Source organism: Macaca thibetana, chromosome 6 (assembly GCF_024542745.1).
Source record: "Macaca thibetana thibetana isolate TM-01 chromosome 6, ASM2454274v1, whole genome shotgun sequence".
NCBI lineage: Eukaryota > Metazoa > Chordata > Mammalia > Primates > Cercopithecidae > Macaca > Macaca thibetana.
Window position 1 is genome coordinate 99,818,586 of NC_065583.1, and position 23,214 is coordinate 99,841,799.

Below are 23,214 nucleotides of genomic sequence, written 5' to 3' on the forward strand. Positions count from 1 at the left end.
TGGGAAGCTATTAAGGTGTTTCAGTACTTTTTTTTTTTAACCCTGGATTAAACTTAGTGACTGATACTGTTATTCCTTCACTTAGCACTATTGTAATGGAAAAACTTGAGTGATTTTCTTGCTATCAGATACATTACACATACATATACACACATATGTGTATGTGTGTATGTCTTGATAGTAGTTTTCAGGTAGGTGTTCATCTTGGGAATGACTTAGTAATTAATTTTGAATTCAGATTTTACTGAGTCAATTATGTAAGTAAGTGAGTTGGACTTACGAATTCAGTGCCAGAAAGATTAGGGTATAGGCAAGTTTTTACTGAACTATTAAAGGTTGTTGATGCTTTTCTATAAGATAGGAGTATAATCGACAAGAGTAATCATTGACAAGATAACATAGAAAGTACTGGCAAAAATGCTGCTGGCTGACAAAATGCTCTTGGGTTTGTATTAGGTCCCCAGTAGAATAGCAGAATGGCTCCCTTGAAGGGTTAATTGTATAGAATCATATAGAATTGTACAGAATAATAATTGTATAGAATAGCCTAAGAAAAGAGAGCTTCTTAAAAGGCTGGATTTTGCCAAAATAGCATTTAAAATGTTTTTAAAACTTAACTATTTTATACTGTAAATGTATATATATATTTTATGAGATGGGAATCATATTTATTCTGCTATCTCCCTGCTCCGTTATTCATTAAAAAAATGTTAACCGTCTGTTACATGTCAGCCTCTGTTGAGCCTTCCTGAGTTAGATCTTAATAACCTGGCAATCTGCCCATCAGGAACTCCCCATTCAGAGGGGTCTCACTATCAGCCACTACCACCCTGGGTAGCAAGCACTATAATGGGTATGCTGAAGGTGCTATGGGATTCCTGAAAAAAGGCATTGAATCTAGCCTAGGGCTGTGAGACTGTCAGGAAATATTTCTAAGAGGATGTTTATTGAGAGGCTAGCATTAGTCAACTTGGAAGATGAGGCAAGTAAAGGGTATTCTAGCCAGAGAGAGAAGCATGTACAGCAACATGAAGGCATTAAAAGGTATGATATATTTGGTGAACTACAATAAAGCTCATAGGGATAAATCTGGCAGATTGAATACGAGCTATTTCAAGAACAGCCTTAAATGACAGCTTGACTTGGGAGATAAACATATTTTTGTTTTTGTTTTTGTTTTTTGGAGACGGCGTCTCACTCTTGTCACCAGACTGGAGTGCAATGGTGTGATCTCGGTTCACCGAAACCTCCACCTCCTGGGTTCAAGCAATTGTCCTGCTTCAGCCTCCCAAGTAGCTGGGACTACAGGCATGCGCCACCATGCCCGGCTAATTTTTGTATTTTTGGTAGAGACGGGGTTTCACCGTGTTGGCCAGGCTGGTCTCGAACTCCAGACCTCAAGTCATCTACCCACCTCAGCCACCCAAATTGCTGGGATTACAGACTTGAGCCACTGTGCCCGCCCCGAGATAAGCAATTTTAAGCAGAAAAATTACACCGTCTGAGGTACATTTTAGAAGAATTGTTTTGGAAATCATGTGGAGCGTGGAGTAAAAGGGGAGATAGATCCATTAGGAAGCTATTGTTGTAACAATACAAATGCTTATAGTGTCATCATTTTTCTACACCAATACAGTAGACATTTCAGAATGTAGAATAGATCAGACCTGGTGGCCTAAGTGTGAAAATCAGGATTTTTAAAGACGGCTGCAATTGTTGGTAGAAGTTTTAGTCATAGACTTTGGGATACAGGAGGAGGAACAGGTAATTTTAAATGTGTAAGGAGGAAGATGATGAGTTTAGTTTGAGATGCCATTAAGACCTAGCGATAGAGAAGTTTGGGAGGAACTTGGATATGTAGCTTTTGAGTTCATGGAAGAAGTCTAGGCTGGAGATAAAGAATTGAGAAAGGATAAGTGTGAGGAAACTAAGGCTTTAATAGGGTAAGTAATTTAGCCAAAGCACACATGTTAGAGCTGGAATCTGAACTCAAGGTTTAGTTTATTATTTCTCTCTTTTAAAAAAAAACCCGATTGAAATCTGACATTCATACAGAAAAGTGCATATATCCTAAACGTGTAAATTTGATGAGTTTTCACAAACTGAACACACCAGTGTAACCAAGTACCCACATCAAGAAAAAGAACATTACCAGCACTCTGGAAGCTTCATATGTGCTACCCACCTTGCTTGATTTTTAACAGCATAGATCAGTTTTTCTTGTTTTGGCTACTTATGTATGGCCCATTTGTTTTTGCATCATATACCATTTGAAGGCATGAAATGGGGATAAAGCCATTCTTCATGGGAATGTGCAGGGAGAAAGTGTGAGGAAATCAGAGATGGAAGTTCGGGGAATATTTAAGGTATAGGTGGAATAAGAGTTTGAAATTGAGATAGAAAAGAACAGAGACATATGAGGGAAACGATAAAGGACTGGCATCAACAGAAATCAAGAAAAGGGAGTATTGAGAATGGAAGGGTGAGTTACCATGCCAGATTTGTAGAATGAACAAGAAGGTTAAACAGGGCCGAGGTTTGGTTTCGTTTTGTTTTGTTTTGAGATGGAGTCTCACTCTGTCGCCCAGGCTGGAGTGCAGTGGAGTGATCTCGGCTCACTGCAAGCTCAGCCTCCCGGATTCATGCCATTCTTCTGCCTCAGCCTCTTGAGTAACTGGAACTATAGGCACCCATCACCACGCCCGGCTAATTTTTTTGTGTGTGTATTTTATATTTTTAGTAGAAACGGGTTTCACCGTGTTAGCGCCAGTATGGTCTCAATCTCCTGACCTCATGATCCGCCTGCCTCGGCCTCCCAAAGTGCTGGGATTACAGGTGTGAGCCACCACACCCAGCCAAACAGGGCTGAGTTTTTAAGAAACCATCTGTGACCTCAGGGAGGACAGTTTCAGTGGAGTGAACTCAAGTTAGCATACAGGGTTTTGGGAAATTGATATAAGATGAGGTGGTGGAGATGTCAAATGTGGACAGCCTTAACTGGAGAAAGGAAGCATAGAGAGAAGACTTAACTGGAAGGGGACCTATCTTTTTTTTTTTTAACTTGGAGAATTTTGCAAGGAGGGGCAATAGTTGAGGGAATATTTTTTGGTTTTATTGTGTTGTAAAGAGGTTTTGTGAACTCCAAAGTATTTTAAACCACTTTTATTATCATTAAAGGATGACAATAATGGGATGCTACAGGGGACATGGAAAGGAAAGCCAATAGGTAAAGTGATTTTTAGCTTTAGTTAGATGGGTGTTGAAAGTGACTGAGTGTATGAATTTTTAAAAAGTGATTTTTGGGATGGATTACACTTGCTACCTTTTGTCAACTGATTTTTAAAAACTTTTTGAATTGTAGGAGATTAGAATTAAAGGGATCATTTCAAAGCGATGACTAGAAAATAACTGTGGTACAATGAAGAAAACTAAATTAATAGCTGCCCACCCTGGCTACCAATCGTAAAGCAAAAGTTTGATGGGAAATTATTTTTTAACTCTCCCTTGGTTAGCCAACTCTAACTTTTCTTTAGAATTGTATCTCTAAATTTCCTTTCTACTTTTTAAATTGGTAGAAGAGACAAATGAGAATACCTAAATAAAGCCCGTATTTACAGAGCACCAATTGAGTTCATTTGATTAGCTTACTAGTACTCTTTAAAATACCTTTTATTATTTGAGTAATAAAGATTCCAAGAAGAAAAATTTAGAGATACAGATAAGCAAAAATGAAGAAAATAAAAATAATCATATAACCTTCTAGACTTTTTAATATCCATACATGCATATACAGATTTTGATATTATTTAATAAGAAAAAAATCAAAGCCACTTGACCAAAAAGCACCCTTTTAAATACCAGGAGAAAAGGCAACAAAAGATAACATTTGTGAGCATGTATTGATTTCCAAGTTCCAAATACCTCCCTCAAAAACAAGTTTTTAAAAAAAGTTTAAATTCACTTACTATTCATGTATTTATTAACTACTTTTTTCAGCATCCTGCTCTGTGCCAGGCACTGTATAAAGCAGTGGGCAAGGTAAACCCTGCCAGAAAACCAAACAGGGCTTTTGGCATAGGGCCAATTTTGCGCTTGGAAGAAGTCCAGAAGTGAGAGAGATGGTGATAGTTTCTAGAAGCAAAGTATTCAGTAGTGCTGTCGTGTGTGTGCGCGCGCGTGTGTTTCAGGGTAGTAGGATGTTTTTGGAAAAGTGGTAGAGGCTACAGAAATAAGCAATGACTAATTCTTGAAAGCCAGCCTAAGAATTCTGAACTCATCCTGAGGCCAGTGGGGCCCACTCTAAGATTGGGAAGCGACCTGATCAGAGTTTGTTTTCTACCACCCTGAAAACAAGAAACAAGTAATCTGAAATACTCACTTCATTTTACCCAGGTGTAACAAAACACAGATGGATTGATAAATGCCTTTTGTCATTTTTAAGAGGATAAGCTTAACCTCAGAGGAAGGCAAATGTACATATAGAAGTGATATAAAGTATGGTTTATTATCGATGTTCTATTTTATGATAAAATTAATATTTTTCTCTGTCAATAGGGAAGTTTATAAAATGTTGTGAATTATCATTTGTAAAGCATGAATTCTTTATTAAAATTATCTTATTATTTAAAAATATACAGTCAGTCATTTCTATCTGTAGGTTCTACATCTGAGGATTCAATCAACAGTGGATCAAAAATACTCGAAAATCAAAAATGGATGGTTTCATATTCACTGATCAGTGTAGACTTTTCTTCTTGTCATTAGTTTCTAAACAATACAGCATAAGAACTGTTTATATAGCATTTATATTGTATTAGGTGTTATAAGTAATCTAGAGATGATTTGAAGTATAGGAAAGGATATACGTAGTTTATATGCAAATGCTGTACCATTTTATATAAGGGACTTGAGCATCCATTGATTTTGGTGTCTGCAGTGGGTGGGGGTGGCCCTGGAACAAACCCCCTATAGATATGGAAGGATGACTGTATTTAAATGTAAAATTTAAGTAATTAAAACAAAGTTCTATGTAATATATTACTAATAGTATATTTGACTTTTACACAAATCTCGTGATTGTCTTATAGAGCTTTGAAATGCAACTGATAGTATTTAGGGCTATTTATTTTTTGTTGTAGTTATCAAAGATACAATAAATTAGGTTTATCTCTATGTATTTAATATAATTTGCAACATCCAGCATGAGAGGAATTAAGTAAAGTTTACAGCCATTGCTGTTCTAAGCAAAATTCTTAAGTGCTTTGATCATTAATTTAGCATGCTTATATTCATTTAAAATCGGCAATGAGGAGCATATGCAGGTCAACTTGATTTTTCTCTTGGTAACTGGAATAAAGTGACATTATTTGAAAAATCTTCAATAAAGGTAATGATCTTGGTATTAATTGTAAATTAGCTAGTTATTGGTAGGAGAGACAATGATTGCACTGGCTTCCATTTTCCTTTGCTAGTTGATTATATGGTGTGTACTGGGATTTGTTTATGTTATGGATATATACTTCTTGTCTGTTTTGCTTGTCTTCTGACAAGTCTAGGAGCTTTGAAGTGTTTAAGAATTGTGTATGTGTTGTAGTGGCCTGGTGTCACTTAGGATATACCTGAGAAATTGTGTCAAACTGCAAACTGAAACCAAAGTGAAAAATAGTTTAGTTTTGCCAGCCCTTTAAGGTATTAAAAATTGCTTAAAGATACTTTGTTATGTTATTCATTTTACTTACCACATTTTTTCTTAGTATGGAAATTTTTTTTTGTTAATATAGAAGTAATACAACAAATTAAGTAATGGTGTTTTTATCTGTGTATTTAAGGAATTATAAAAGGCAAAGAAACAGGTATAAGTTAATGTCAATTTTCCATGTCTACCAATTCACTTAAGTAGCTTTAACCCAAATAAAACAAAGGGTCTTGACTCTTGATTCTGATCAGAAAATGTCATCCTTTTGTCCATTTACTTTAATAAGTAGTTATTTGTGGTACAACTTGCATATTTCTGATTGTTTCTGTAGTTACCTTTGATTTTTTTTGGATAATTGCAAGGCTGATGATACTTTGAAAATTTTTGGACTTCCTTTCCTTTGACAGAGAAGAGAATAGTTTCGTATCTTTTTAAATGCATGGACATTTAACTATTTGAAATAAGTGCTATTTAGTATTCAGGGCCCTATTCAGACAAAACTAGCAACTGTAACTGAGGCTTATGGGAAGTTTTCAATTTCCTAAGTTATATTGCTATAGCCACTGTACTGAGAAAGAACTACAGTACTGTCTAATTATGGCATTTGGTCTGATGAAGGTGAGTTATATAGAAAGGAAAAGGGAATCAAATATAGGATTAATAATTTTTTAGATTTTATAACAGATATGATTTGTCAACAAAGTTGGAGGATTAAAGACAATTCCTGGAGCTGTTTGATTTTAAGTAATCCAATCTGGATAGATTATAATACATATTTTTTGAAATATGTAGCTTACTAGTGAGACTATTTCAGTTTTAAGACCAAAGAGTTTCCCCCGTGTGGCTTTTAATGGGGGTTTCTGACCTTTTTTTTCCCAAGCTGTTGATGTATTGATGGGAATCCCTACAACCATAAGTTACCATGGCTAAGACACTCATTTTTCTGTTGTTTGAAAGTTAGAGAAGTATCTCTCTTTTCCCTCTATATTTGTTTATTACTGTATGATTAGTTCTCTTCTATTAGTCAATATAACTGACTTCCAAGGTGCATTTTGCATTGAGTGAAATCCTGAGATTGTGGGAGCCTTCATATTTTTTTCCCTGTCAGTCATCTTGCTGCTTGACACTAAAATGAGCTTAATAAGATTTTTATCTATTATTGGAGGATTCCGGGCCTATTTATTTTCCCTAGGAAGGCTACAATATTTAACAAACAAGTTTATTGAAATATTTTAGAACTTTAAATCTTTTGACGTTACCCAAATTGAAGGGCCTTATAACTTTGAATTACTTTCTAAGACGTCTTTCCTTTCAGTAATGGGAAACTTACTCAACTTTTTAAAAGGCAGAAATCATTTTTACAAAATGTACTGTTTTCTAATTGTCTAAAATGACAAGAGATCACTTACCCAGCAGTGCACAAGACTTCCAAAATAGTTGAGCAGGGGGTGAGGGACTAGAAGGGGGGTGGGTGGTGGTGGTGGTGGTATCGGTATCTTTTTTTAAAAAAGTATATTTACTAGAAAGGGCATAAGATACTTTGCTTTTGTGATAGGTGCACTTGCACAAAACTCATTTTAACCTGTAGTCATGATTTCTTCTGTATGACCCACCTGGAGTAACCAGGCTGCAAAGCATTATACTACATATAAAAGCAACATTCAGATGCCTCTTTTGCTTTTATTTATTTGCATATGTAATTTATTGTACCCATGAAAAAAGGAAGTTCTTATAAAAAGCAAAAAAATAGGAAAAACAAGCAAATTGTCATTTCTTCTGGTAGCTTATGATTTAGAATTTAGGTAAAAAAATTAAGTTAGAGCGATTCCATTTAATCTTAGTAGAGTTTTGATAACTGAATGTGTAAAAGCAAAATCATTTTATTTAAAACATTATGAAAAGATGTTGACAGTAAATTTACAGAGTACATTGATGTTACTATTTATTGTATGTGTTGGATTCCAGACTGTAAATTATTGCTACTCTGTTCCATAAAGACTACTAATTTTTAGTATATGTTTATATTGAAGTATTTATTCATATTATAGATCATGGATTACCACTTCAATCTGAAAAAAGAGAATTATAGTTTTCATATTTAGAAACTGAGAAAGGATTTTTTAAAATTGAAGAACCAGATGGTTTAACATCATATGCTATTAATTTTTGCATATTTTAGTTTCTGAAATAAATGTACATTATGGTTCTGATTATGTTTTCCTTTTAATGTAGCATTTCAAGGATTACTATTAAGACCTTCTATTCACATAGGTGGATGATATTAGAGGTAACCTTGATTTGATATAAGGCAGCAAATCAAAGACCATCTTTTGAAGCCCACTTTAAGGCCTTGAAATCCAATGCCTCAGTGCACTGTGGTGATGAAGCAGCGGAAGTTTTTGTTCTCCTGATATAATTGAAATGAAGATAAAACTTTTCATTTCTCTGTTTAAGTTAATATTATAATATCAATTACATTACTATATAATTTATTATAGCAGTATTATAATAAAAGACAATTCTGTTTGGGGTTTATCTTATCACTGTCATATCTTACATAAGCAACAGAGGAGAGAAACAAAATTTTGGGTATGATTCTTCCCAAGTAATCTACAAATTACTGGTTTGTTGTTCTTAAGGGAAAGGAAAGAATATCTTTTAACTTGGATGATAATCTCTTCTATAGATGTGTTGAAACCTGGAAATTGAAGAAAATCCTGTTAATTGAACTTTATTAGAGTAAGGTAATTGACTTTGTGGAGTTTAGGGTTCTTTACTGAAATGGCTACTGCAACACTAGAAGTAGATAAACATTTTTGCCTGAAGCTTGTTAAGGCAGCCAGGAAATCTTTTACTTGGCGTAAGTAAAGATATTTTTCCATAGGATATTGCCAAAGATTCATTTGGCTTGGCAGTCGCATGGATTGTTTTGTGTTTGCTTTTGAGGGCAATAATTCTGCCCCATGAAAATATTAGTCATTATTATTACTTTTGAAAAAAATCTTTGGTCTTCTAAAAAAGATAAAGGGCCAATGTATAATTTCTTAGTAAACTATTAACATATTTGAATGACCAGGGAACATAATGATGTTCTGCTAATGACTTCATTCATCATTTTGCTGTCCCCATGAGGTAGATATTGTACTCCATATTGTGGACAAAGAATCTGAGGCAAAAGCAGTTAGAAACTTAAGGGCACACATTTCAGTATTTATAGAATCTATATTGGAACCCACTTGTTTTCATTGAATGTTTGTAGTTTAATGGGTATAGAGTTTCAGTTTTGCAAGAGGGAAAAGTTCTGGAGATCTGTTTCACAACAATGTGAATACATTTAACACTACTGAACTGTACACTTAAAAATGGTTAAGATCGTAAATTTTCTGTGTGCACAATAAAAAATCTATTAGAAATTATTTTCTTTTCATTTGCTTATTAAGTACGTTTTTAGTGAAGAATATTCTGGAGGTGAAATGTTCATCATTTGGCTCATCTCTTATCCAATATGAAACTGCTTCAATTTCATCACTTAAAAGGAACCTGAGTTTCTACTTCAGTTTGGACTAAGCTATAAAAAGTCTTTTCTTTCCTTTTCACTAGATCGTATTTCTTTTTAAAATCTAGTCAAGATATAAATCAGAATTATGACTTACAATTTATATTATGACTTATACAGAGAATAAACATATTTGTCATTCTGAGAATCTCCTGCCTTTTTTTTTTTTTTTTTTTTTCTGAAAGCTCAAGTAAAACTGTGGATTTTTAGATTTTTAGATTTTTAGATGTTTTTGACTATGTAAAAATTTATTTTAAAGACCAGGTGTGGTGACTCAGGCCTGCAGTTGCAGCAGTTTGGAGGCTGAGGCAGGTGGATCACCTGAGGTTGGGAGCTCTAGACTAGCCTGGCCAATATGGTGAAACTCTGCCTCTATTAAAAATACAAAAATTAGGCATGGTAACGGGCTCCCGTAATCCCAGCTACTTGGTAGGCTGAGGCAGGAGGATTGCTTGAACCCGGGAGGCGGAGGTTGCAGTGAGCCGAGATTGCGCCACTGCACTCCAGCCTGGGTGACAGAGCGAAATTCCATCTCAAAAAAAAAGAAAAAAAAATTATTTTTAAAGGTACACTTATTCTGTAATTTCGGTAATGATGAAGCATTCCTTTTAAAAATAGAGTAAAAAGTACTTGTGGTTTATTTTCATGAAACAGGATAGAAATCCCTCATCTCATTTAATTAAAAAAAGAACCACTGGTAAAATCCAGTCTTCTCCTTTCTCCAATACCTGTCAAGATTTATTTTGTATATCTGTATTTTCTAAAATTGTTACCCTTTATCTTTTACAGTAAAAAGATGAATAATATGGGGTCAATCCTTTAGGTATTTTAAATTATGTGATTTAGTCTATCTAGTGTATTTGCCTATTTATATAACTATTTATTTTGACCTATCTATGTAACTACTTATTTCTAAGTCAACCCTCTGTAAGTGTAGATGTCTAAGTCTAGCTTATATATAACTTACAAGTTCTATGAAAATACCACGTTGTAACTCATAAATGTATACAGTTATCAATCAAAAATAATAATTGTAATTAAAGTTAAAAAAGTAAAAATATGCCATCCTAAATTTCTCAGTGCTTTTAAAGTGTGAAACGTATTCATTTTTATGAATCACAACCTAATACTCTCATAGTATTAAATACTGTGAGAGTAAGCCTTTAAGTATATTGAGTTAATACTCCTCAGTTCATGGCATGGTATCATCATTGGTTCATGTCAGGCCTTTCTGCTGTTTAATTGACATTAATTCATTTACTCATTTGTTTATTCTCTATTCCTGTTCCTCATTTCTACAACCCCCAGCCCCACAGGAAATCATTTAGACCTACCCATCTTGCTGTGTGTATATCCAGTTCCTATTTCTAACTGCTGCAATGGGGATTTACTATTTTGCTTTGTTTTATAACTGCTTGAAAATTCCTATCTTCACGTTATTTCTTTATTGTTTTCTTTGAGACGAGTCTCGCTCTGTCACCCGGCTGGAGTGCAGTGGCGCGATCTTGGCTGACTGCAAGCTCCGCCTCCCGGGTTTATGCCATTCTCCTGCCTCAGCCTCCTGAGTAGCTGGGACTACAGGCGCCTGCCACCACGCCCAGCTACTTTTTTTTTTTTAATTTTTAGTAGAGACAAGGTTTCACCGTATTAGTCAGGATGGCCTCGATCTCCTGAACTCGTGATCCGCCCGCCTCGGCCTCCCAAAGTGCTGGGATTACAGGCGTGAGCCACTGCGCCCGGTCTTCTTTATATTTTTTTAAAGAGAGAAGCCAACCTATTTGAAGGTGGGCTAGATAAACTTTTTAATGAGCAAATATAACCTAATTCAGTGATTAATGAAAATGAGTAAATTTAACACTTTGAAAGTATTGAGAAATTGAGGACAGCATATTTATTTTTTAACCCATTGACTTATTATAATTTTTATTTTTAATGCTTTTGATTGAAAAATTATATACATTTGTGTGGTACAATATGGTGTTTTGATATATGTATGCAGTGCGGAATGATTAAATCAGGCTAATTAACGTATCTGTCACCTCTCTTACCTATCATTTTTTATGGTGCGACATTTGAAAGGTATTCTCTTAATTTTAAAATACATAATACTGACTTTTAAACCTCAATAAGTAATTTAAAAATAAACTTCATTCTCTGTTAAACACCAAATTTAGTTTTTCTTTGCTACTGGTTATAGCATTGCATAGGACCTCAGTTTTAGTAGGGATTCAGTAGATGTGTTTATTTCATTTAACACCATACCCATGAATTTGTTAATTGGCTTGGACATTTGCGCAAGTTAATTCATGCTTGGAGCCTTAATATTTTAAAATGATTCGGACATCAGTCAAGCAACCAGAATTTATTACAAAAGCAGTAAGATATATAGTTTCTAGTTTACATTCTAGATGTTGACAGCTTTCCTCACCCAAATTATTGCATCTGATCCACACTGTTATTGTGTGTGGTAAGCATTTCAGGCATTATATCCATTTTAGTAAAGGAGAAGTTGAGTCAAGGCATTAAGTGGCCTGCACAAGGTTATATGGGTGTTAAGTCATAGTCAGGACTATAACTGAAATATTCTGACTCCTACACCAGTGTTCTTTCTTTATACCAATGTTTTTAAACTCTGTTATAGAAGAAATTGAAAGAGGTGACATCATATGAAATAAGGACCAGAGAGGCCATCTTAGATGAAATGTTTTATTTATTTAAAAAAAGATGCTGCTCTTTTAAGTAAAACTTTGAAAATCATTGCACTCTATTGGCGCTGTTTTTATTTTGAGATGGAAGCGCTAAGTCAAATTTGTCAATGGTTACTCCAAAAAGGGATAAGAAAAAGTCATCTGTTCCTGAAATGCTTGGTGCATTTACATAATCTATCTTGTCATGTCACTCCCCATTACATTTAGAATAAAACTCAGACTAACAGTGGTCCACAGGACACTGAATTATTTGGTCCTTGCCTAATTCTGCAGACACATGTCTTACTATTTTCCCTTTTATTCCTGATCCCCCATAGCCGCCTTTCAGTCCTTGAATATGCTAACACTGTGGCACCTCAGTACAGTGTTCACTTTCCCCAGCCCTTTCTATGACTGGCTCCTTTTCATCTGTCAAGTCCCAGTGCCTTCCCTGACCATCCTTTCTAAAGTAGGTCCTCCCTTCTTCTCCACTCTGTACCTTGTTTCACTTGTATCCTGTAACCCAAAGTGAAATTATTTAATTACTAGTAGACTCTAAACTCCATGAGTGCAGGGACCATGTTTACCATGTTTTGTTTTGAATCCTTAGTCACTTTGCACATAATTGCCCCTAGTTAAATATTTATTGAATGAGCAAATGTTGAATGAATTACGAGTTATCAAGAGATGCTCAATTTATATTCACTGTCCTCTGAGAAAAATATCAAAGTATATGCGTTTGATGAATATTTCCATAAAATGATTTTAATGCATTAGTGCCTAATAGTTATAGTCATGATTTAAAGACGGTTACATGAGTTTTTTTTTTCTTTTTTTTTGGAGGTGGAGTTTTACTCTTGTTGCCCAGGTTGGAGTGCAGTGGTACGATCTCAGCTCACTGCAACCTTCACCTCCTGGGTTCAAGTGATTCTCCTGCCTCAGCCTCCCGAGTAGCTGGGATTACAGGCGCATGCCACCACGCCTGGCTAATTTTTGTATTTTTAGTAGAGACGGGGTTTCTCCGTGTTGGTCAGGCTGGTCTCGAACTCGTGACCTCAGATGATCTGCCTGCCTCAGCCTAACAGAGCGCTGGGATTACAGGCGTGAGCCAGTACGCCCGGCCCAGATTCTTCACATATGATTTCTTTAATACCCACAACAATGTTGTGAAGTTAGTAGTATATTCCACTTTATAGGCAATGCAACAGACTTAGAAAGGTTTGTTGATATTTGCCCAAAGACACTTAGCTAGTAAGTGGCAGAACTGGGATTTGAACTTACGTCTGTTTGTAACTAAAGTCAGCACTATTTTCACTCTGTTTTGCTGCTTCCTAAATTAATGCTTAAGTTCTCTGGAAAATTTGCTTCTGATGAACACTTGCCTTTCCCAATGATGCTGGATAAATGAGGTGTTACTCTAATAAGGTGCTAATTGAATGGCATACAGAGTAAGTGCAAAAGAAATTAAAGAAGGAAAAGGTATGTGCTGAAGTCATCAGGGAAACCTCATGGAGCAGCTTTGGGACTTTAGTTCATTCAATTAATGCTATGAAAGTGTTCTGCATACTGGACCTTGAAGGATGGATGGGATATAAATAAATATAGAAGGGAAATGAGGGCATTTTAGTTTGGAGAAACTGCTTAGAAGTGTTGTGGGTATCCTGGAAGCAGTAGGGAGGACTCGTGTGACTGGAAGAGAGGATTTATCTTGGAGAAAAGTGGGATATATGTTGAAAAAGTAGATGAGGATGATTGGGGGTATATAAACTATATAGAATTTAATTTTTTTCTGTGGTTGCTAAGAACAGTGTCATTGTGGGATACAATAGCAGTTTAGGAACTTCAGTCTGGTAACAGTATGCAGGTTTTAAGTATGATAGTGCAGCATTGGTAGCACAGTGAATAACAGTGGCAGTTCTGACCCTGGGCTTGAATTCCACCCCTTTCACTTGCTGGTTTGTGAGCTTGCAATATTATTTTACTTACTGTACTGTTGTTTCTCCTCTGAAATGGAAATTGAACAGTAGAACCTTTGGCCTGATCCCAGAGATTATGATTCAGTGGGTCTAAGGTATGGGGCAGGAATACCCCCTCCTCCCAAATCAGACTTAGTTACATCTCCTATGTGGTCCCGGAGGGCTCTGTATTTGTTTACTGTTTCTTTTCTGACCTCAGGTGCAAAAAGTTGAATTAATCAAACTCTTCAGATTAATGACAGACTATCAGCTTTTGGCAAGACCCTTTTGTTTTATTTAAAATAGTTCTCATTTATCCTCAGTATTTTAATTCTTTGCCTACATACATGTTCATACTAATGTATTTTTGGATATGTCTGTCTCTTTAAAAAATATATGGTGCTGTTTTATGTACACATTTTAAATTTATATAGATGATGATGTGCTAAAGATCTTCTGTTTCTTTTTTCATTCAACATGTTAAAATGCCTTTTGTGATAGAAAACTTCAAACAGATCCAAATGTAGAGAAAATACCAACCCCCCATTTGTCCATCATCCAGCATCAACAATTATCCGCTCAGAGCTAATCTTGCTTCATATTATTAACTATTCCTCCCCTAGTGCCTCCTCCCCACAACTCCATCCCTGCAAACTGTATTATTTTGAAGCAAATCTGAGACTTTTTTTTTTAATCGTATTTCAGTGCCAAAAACATCAAAAAACCGCTATCCATTTGGATCTCTGTATATCTGTTTCATAACTTGTAACTACTTTAGGTGTGTCAGTGAATGTACTTACCACATCTCTGGCCCTCTGGCGATGGTCACCTAGGTTGTCTGTAATATTCTGCTACCACAGACAACTTTGATTTTCATTTTCATACATGTCCTCTTACAGGCTTTTGGGAGAACTTTGATTTTTCAGAGTGGCATCTCTGGATAATAGGGTATATATACATATACTTCATTTCACTAAGTTTTGTCAACTTGATTTCCAGAATGTCTGTACTAGTTTACATTCTTACTGGGAGTACATGGTAGTTCTCTTTTCCTCCATTTCCACTGACACTCCGTACTCCCTTACGTTATATTTTTGCCAATCTTTCATTTGTAAAGTGGTATATAATTTAAATTTTTATTTCTCTGATTATTAGTGAGGTTAGTTATTTCTTCACGTATTTGTTTTCTATTCTCAAGACCTCCCGTTCTTGCTGTTTTATTCTGCCTAAAAAACTCTTTCCCCTTATTCACATGGCTCACTCACTTCATTCAGATCTCTTCTTAAATATCATGTCCCCAGAGGGTTCTGCTTTATCTTTCTTCATTGGCTTTATCACAAGAAAACCTTATATTAATCATAGAGTTATTTATTTTCTCTGCTCAAGTTCCTTGAAGGCAGAGACCTTATCTGTGTTCACACCTGTATCCCTAGCACTTAAAAAGGTAGGTTTTCTATAAATATTTGTTGAATAAATAAACATGAATTGACTATTTACATCTTTTGTCCATTTTGCTTACTCAGTAGGAGTGTCTTGAATATTCTAGACATTAGTCTGTGTTGGTTTTAGACGTTGTTATAACTGTTAATTCTGTCCATTGTAGCTGCCTTTGATAAGGAATCCTTAATTTTCAAGTGGTTAAATCATCACATCACAACATGTAAATCAACACACTGTGGTGTGTGTTTTTATGTTCTGAAGAAATGCTCTTCTAACCCAATATCACATATCTCCATTTTCTTCTATTTGCTTTATAATTTTATATTTTGTATTTGGGTCTGTAATTTCTTAGGAGTTTACCTTTATATAGGCTGTGAGGTGTAGGGGGTGATTTTATTTTTCTTCCTGTAGAATACAAGCAGTTTGCACTTTTCCTGCTGATTGGTAGTACACACTTAGTATGTATGAATTATTTCTCATATTTCATTGATCAGTTGTCTGTGTTTAGTGTCAATGTTTTTTATTACAGTGGCTTTGCACTATGTTCTAAAGTCTGGTAGGGCAAGTCCTCCCCCTTTTAAAAAATTGACTTAGCAACATTCATAATAGCAACAATTGAGTAGCTAACCTTTAAAAAGAATGCAAAAGACCATTATGGAGGAATTATGAAAGCCTATTAAAGGATATAAAAGACGACATAACTAATAGAAGAGAATTACCATGGGATGACATAATGTTTTAAAGATGCCAGTTCGGCTGGGCGCGGTGCCTCAAGCCTGTAATCCCAGCACTTTGGGAGGCCGAGACGGGCAGATCACGAGGTCAGCAGATCGAGACCATCCTAGCTAACACAGTGAAACCCCGTCTCTACTAAAAAATACAAAAAACTAGCCGGGTGAGGTGGCGGGCGCCTGTAGTCCCAGCTACTGGGGAGGCTGAGGCAGGAGAATGGCGTAAATCCCGGAGGCGGAGCTTGCAGTGAGCTGAGATCCGGCCACTGCACTCCAGCCTGGGCGACAGAGTGAGACTCCGTCTCAAAAAAAAGAAAAAAAATATGCCAGTTCTCCTCAAATTAATTTGTGTGTTCAGTGCAACTGCAATAAAAATTTCAGTAAGATTTTTTGCATACCTCAACACACTTTATTCTAAAGTTTACTTGGAATTTTTATAAATATATGTCGATTTAAAAAATAAATGTATGCTTTCATAATATGCTATGTTTTTAGTAATTAGTTTTTGCATTCTGATGGATGGGCAGTTGATTGAAAGCAGCAGAGAAGACAGAAGAGAGCATCAGAGATAAGTGTTTTGGTTAGAAGTGATAGAAATTGTAGTGGTAGCAGCAAGTGGCACCTCAGCAAAGAAGCATAGAAAAGATCGAAGATAAAGAAGTGAGGGGTTGTTGGATAAATACATACTCCTTCCTCAACTCTGGGGAAATGAATAGGTAGGAACAGAGGGTAAACACTTGTCTGTAATATTGTCCCTGTTGCTATGTCTTGCTGATAATATATACCATGTCTAGTCCAACAGTCTATATGGAGTACTTACTGTCTGGGGTAATAGTGTCTATAGCAGGTATTTCTGAGATGTAGCTCCATTAATTGATACTTACATAAATAATAATGACCCTGAGAAATCAGGAAGAGCTTTAAATATATTCTTGATGTTTTGTTTAAAGAGGCAGAGAAATGGGTGTTAATAGTTTCAATAAAAAACAGTTAAAGGTATGCCTGCACTTGGGTTAAATGCGCATCAATTTAGAGGTATCCAGAGCTACTCGTTCTCCCAACTTTCAGAGTCAAACTTTTACTCAGTGTGTATCTTTTACGTACCGTTGTGAATACTTACAAGCTACAGATAGAATAAAACTTTATGGTTTGTTTGTTTATTTATTTATTTATTATTGTTTTTGAGACCGAGTCTCGCTCTGTCGCCCAGGCTGGAGTGCAGTGGCGCTGTCTCTGCTCACTGCAAGCTCCGCCTCCCGGGTTCACGCCATTCTCCTGCCTCAGCCTCCCAAGTAGCTGGGACTACAGGCTCCCACCACCACGCCTGGCTAATTTTTTGTATTTTTAGTAGAGACGGGTTTTCACCGTGTTAGCCAGTATGGTCTCCATCTCCTGACCTTGTAATCTACCTGCCTCGGCCTCCCAAAGTGCTGGGATTACAGGCATGAGTGTGAGCCACTGCACCCAGCCTACTCTTTATGTTTTTATGGGGACTAGACACAAGAGAAAAATGGGGTTGGAGGAAATTAATTTGCACACTCTACTACCAACAGTAATCAACTACATTGACATCATTAACTGGTCATTATGAATTTTTCCTCTTCCAGAGAACCAAGAACCTTCTCAAGGGACAAATTACTAAATATGTAACTCTTACTAACAATGAATGACAATTTGGGAAGAAGTTATGTAATCTCAAAGAAGATGCTAACTACTCATTTGTAACTTGTATAGAAACTTCTTTTTTTTTTTTTTTTTTTTTTTTTTTTGAGACAGAGTTTCGCTCTGTCGCCCAGGCTGGGGTGCAGTGGCCGGATCTCAGCTCACTGCAAGCTCTGCCTCCCGGGTTTAGGCCATTCTCCTGCCTCAGCCTCCCGAGTAGCTGGGACTACAGGCGCCCGCCACCTCGCCCGGCTAGTTTTTTGTATTTTTTAGTAGAGACGGGGTTTCACCATGTTAGCCAGGATGGTCTTGATTTCCTGACCTCATGATCCGCCCGTCTCGGCCTCCCAAAGTGCTCTGTTATTCAAGGTAGTCCTTTTATTCCTAAATGGATAAGCATGGAAAGATTTGTTTTAATTTACTTTCAAAAACTTCTTGTATTAGCATAAAGAAAGGAAAGAAGAATAAGAGTTTCTGGCTTTAAGTTAATTGTTCACATGGAGAATATATGTACAAATAATTACAGTATCAGGTTAATAGATACTGGTAAAGTGTCTGAGGTTTCATCAAAAGGGAAAGAAAGCAATTGTGCTAGATATAAATCAGGGAAGGATTTATTTGAGCTGGAAGTAAGTAGAATTTTGATACTGTGATTATGCGTGTACACCAGCAGTTCTGTCACAGTTTTGTCCATTTTCTAATGTTGGATTTTTATGCATACTTAAAGGGAAGAGACCTATTATGTGTTTCTGCCATGTAGCACACATTATGTTAGGCCCTTCATCACACTGGTGTACTTTATACTTAAAACAACCATGTGAGGTTAATCTTACTAACATCATATGATGAGGAAACAAAGGCTTAGAGGAAACAAATGCATGTTCAAGGTCATGTAACTAGGGACTCAGGTTGTTTCTCTGTTGCAATAATCTTAGGATCTTCATCGGCAACTATTATCTAAATGGTTCCAGAATTCTTTAGCAGGGCATGCCATTCTTGTAAAAGAATGCTATAGTTGTTAAATATGAGAAAGGTAGGTCTCCTAGCCTAGACATGAGAATTAAGTGACAAGATTAGAACTGTTCTCTTTGCCCTCATTTTGGGAAAAAAAGAAATTATACTGAAGAGAGTAAGGAGACTGACCTTGAGCTGGAAAGCAAGGAACTTTCACAATGTGCCTGTATAGTTTGTATTTCACTTTTTGAGAGTTGTAGTATAGTTATCTTAGCAGTATTTCTGACAAGGCTTTCATCGTGCCATCAATACCTGCTGGGCAGGGATCTAGTAAGATCCTAATGCTTAATTCAGATGTAAGCCAGGATATTTTATATTCTTTTTGCTGTTGTTTATTTCCCTTTTATTTTTCATTAATATTTTGTAAAATATTTTAGAAAATTCAATGAATAATATAGGACTTGGCATATAGCATTTGGGCAGTAGATGTTAGCTGAAGGAATGCTAGAGTGTGTCAGCAGTGCTAAGAACCAAGAGAAGGAAATTTTTTTTGTTGTTTTTTTCTGGTTTAGACCATAACTTTCAGTGAAGATCAGGGTGCCCTAATGGACCAGTGTAGGGATGAAGCAGCAGAGAAGGTATAAAAACCCTAATAAGGAGGTGATACTTATATGCATAGAGTCCAGTGTTTTTGGACAAATTATCCATTTTGCATCAGTGAACTTGGAGGTTTTTTGTTTCATTTTTACAAAGGCATTTGATTCCTTATAATGATGTTGATGAAATGGTTCAGGAAACTAAATGTCATGTCTGTGATCTCATAATCTATTAGAGAGTTCTGTTGTTTTAGAGACTTTAGTTCAGGTTTTGAATTTGCTACAGGATAGTGAAGTTTTGATTGCCAATTTTTGAAAAGGCTTCATGGCTGCCCAGTTTTTGTTTTTGTTTTTGTTTTTATTTTCAGTTTCCATGTTGATTAGTTAGTCACTGGATACTGAACTGCTAAAGAATTAGATTTCTGTTACAGATTTTGGCATTATAAAACTCTTTGGTTTGTGTAAGTTGGAACTTAACCTTAATTGTTTTTGGTTCTTTGTATTTTGCTTAGTGTGTGAACTGGTTCAGGAGCTTTTCATTTGGGTGCTTCACTGGGACGTCAATCTGAAGTAACTACCTTTAAGATTTTTGTTTGTTTTTGTTTTTGCTTATTGTCTGTGTTGGAAGAGTTTTATAGAAGTTAGGAAAGATATTTGGGAACATTTTTAGGTCATGTGATTCTCAAGCCTGATCTGAAAGGATTAAATAGATGCCTTGGTATGAAGCGTACAGATTGGATTGCCATGTTCAGCTGCTGTGACTAAACGTCTCATCAAGCAATAGTAGGTTTATATTTTTTATGGTATGCATCCAGACTTGATTAACAGTTGACAGATTTTAGATTTCCTACTATTATAGCTGTTTGTAAAAATCCCTGAAAATCTGTATATAGCTTTATTTCCATGTAGTTTTGTTTTTAAACCAGTCTTCTACCTAATATTTTGTTTCATGTTGATTATATTACCTAGCAAGCATGTCTGTGATTATAAAAACAATATAGTAAAAAGAAAGCCCCAGGTTATTGATGTGCTATATTTGTGTGTGTCATTTAAACAGACCTAGTTTTACTTTTATGTGGAATAATCAGGAAAGTGTGTATAACAGTTCAACAGTAAAATGAATCTTACCAGTTACAATATCAATACAGAGATTCAAGTTTTTCCTCTGCTTAAATATCTACTGTACTGTATGATGTCAAATCCAAACTGTGATTCCTAAAAATGCATGACTGATGACATTTTAAAGTAGAGCAAAAATTTTGTTCAGAAGCTTAGAGGCAGGGAGAGGGGGAGATGCCTTGATATTTATCTAGTCAGCTTCCTTGCTTTTTGTCTATAAGGTGATAAACACTAGTGATGTCTTTGAAATCCTGAAGCATTATTTTTGTGTTCCTTTTGTTGAAATTTTATGCAAACATTTAAACAGAAGCTAATAGTAAAACTTGAAAAGCCTAGCCTGAATGCTGTTTTAGCACCTGAAGCTTTAGTGTTCTGAAAGATTCTGACAGCAGTAGTATGACTTTCTCAGAAGTTGTAGCAAAGGCCATATCATTATTTTGGTAGGCTGTGATACAGATTTTAAATTATGATACAAACAGTCAGTATTAAACCAAGGGAAGACCATTAGGAATGAATACTCTGTTACATTTATCACCAATGCATGGTAGTGGTGACAGTGTGGAGGTAGGATTGGTAGTGCTTCTAGGGCCAAAGAAGGCTTTTAATTTAGGGAAATTCTGGAGCTGAGAATGGTGGTTGTTACCAGAGTTTATAAAAGAAGTAAAAATCTGGATGGGCTCTGAGCCCAGAAGTACAATCTGAGCTGTATTATTCGTGTTTTTTATTTTCTGTATTTTATGATGCTTTGACATCTTGGGGCCTTGCTGGCTTGAGGGCAGACCACTCCTCCAGGGCTGGAAAATTCCCAGAGATAGCAAATGACTCTCCTGTGAGCATTTTCATATGTAAAACAGCCAGTCTAGAGCCCATACTGCCAACCACCTCCTTTATTGAGCTTTCACAGATTGAGCCACTATCCCCCTACCCTAACTTACACCCCAGGGCCAGGTAACAGGCAACTAGGGACGGTTCTTACACTCTGGAGCCCACTGAAATTACTCAAACCAGCCAATTCTAAACTGTTTACCATGCCCTGCATTGGCCTTTTCTGCTGAAAACCATAATAAAAGCTTGTGCCATGCTTTCCCCTCTCTCATTCTGCCTCCTGACTGACCCTGGTACCTTCCCATATAGACCTGTGCTTCATGGCATGCCTCCTCCTCCTAGAATTACGAGTAATAAACTCTTCTTCCCAAGGCAGTTGTCTCTGTGCCTGTCATTTTATCACACTCAAAGAAAACAAAACCTGGGTACGTTTTAAGACACGAGCCAGCCTTCTTCTGCAGTACCCTTTGCTGTCTCTGGCTAAGCCTCAATTCAAGCTCATAATCAAGATGGATAGAAACCTTGGGCACCCACAGTGATTGCACTGTCACAGTAATTTCTGAGTGTCCACACCATGTTATGGATATTAAGAAGCCCATACAGGACATCTCTTTTGAGAAGTAACAGGTTCGGCTGGATGGAGTTAATCATCAGCCCTCTCCTTTTTCAGGATTGGCTTTAGCTCTTGGAAGAAGCAGGGATGGGCATGGGGAAAGGTCAAACAGTGGTGGCTGTAAGTCCTGGAGAAGGGGAGCTGGGTAACCTCAGAGGGAAGTACATCAGCAGCTGCTCATGGCTGCAGCAGGCGTGGAGCCTTCTGCTGCTTATGATTTGAAAACATCCCATGAATTTCTGTAGCAGGAGTTTATTGTCATACTTTGTGTTGAAACCTGTGGCAACCTCATCTGGATCCTAATGCATAAACAAGGATGTTTCAGTAGAAACATTTTAAGAGGCCGGACGCAGTGGCTCACGCCTGTAATCCAGCACTTTGGGAGGCCGAGGCGGGTGGATCACGAGGTCAGGAGATGGAGACCACAGTGAAACCCCGTCTCTACTAAAAATACAAAAAACTTAGCCAGGCACAATGGTGGGCACCTGTAGTCCCAGCTACTGGGGAGGCTGAGGCAGGAGAATGGCGTGAACTCAGAAGGTGGAGCTTGCAGTGAGCCGAGATTGTGCCATGTCACTCCAGCCTGGGTGACAGAGCGAGACTCTGTCTCAAAAAAAAAAAAAAGAAACATTTTAGGAATAAAATAAATGTTTACTGAAGAGTGATACTGTATAATTCTACCAAAAGTGTACTTGTTAATATAAAAAATGTAAATGGGGAAATGGACAAACTCCCACAGATTTAGTGTTCATTAAATATTATATTTTAAGTGAGATATTTATGTAAGAGGTTCATAGCAATATCTGAGTTAGAAATGTCCTTAGAAATTTACATTACAATTTCCATGGTCCAAACTGCTTTTTTTGGTTACGGAAGTTACAGACTTACTTGTAGCTAAATATCATGGAAGACCCTTATCAGTGTATTTCTTACTTAGATTTCCCCAGGGATATAGTCTCATTGAATATTGATAAATCAACACTCTCTTTTCAGATGTGGCACTCCTGGGAATAACTGAAATGCGAAACTCATAGTCTTATCTTACTTGTGTTAATAAATTTAACTAATGTGGAACAGTATCAGTTCAGAGCTTTCTCAGTGAAGCTGGTGAAGCCCTCAGCCCCCACCAACTTCCTAATCTCTTAAGTCTCAGTCACGTTCCTTTGAATGTAGGGATGTTTTTTTCATTAGGTTTCCCACCTCAGCAGCTTGACCTCTGCTTCCGGTAGGAGGTTGATTGGTAACTGCTGGATAACCTCTGACATGAGCTAGCTTACTTTGCCTGCTTTCAAAACTACTAGATCTTTCTCTGTTTTCTTTTTCTTATCACTGTTATCTGCTATTTTTCTCAGCATTTGTATGAGTTTTTCTTTGCTAGCAG

The 23,214-nt window shown here is 36.5% G+C and overlaps 1 protein-coding gene and 1 long non-coding RNA gene across 4 annotated transcripts in view; both read left to right on the plus strand.

The window, feature by feature from the left end:
* LOC126957633 (uncharacterized) overlaps positions 1 to 22,467 on the plus strand; it is a 32,314-nt gene extending 9,847 nt beyond the window's left edge. Inside the window, exon 2 of the long non-coding RNA XR_007726836.1 lies at positions 865 to 22,467. This is a non-coding gene — a long non-coding RNA (uncharacterized LOC126957633). The remainder of the gene's footprint in view (positions 1 to 864) is intronic.
* SSBP2 (single stranded DNA binding protein 2) overlaps positions 1 to 23,214 on the plus strand; it is a 334,150-nt gene that overhangs the window by 11,104 nt on the left and 299,832 nt on the right. The gene's annotated exons all lie outside the window — the stretch shown is intronic.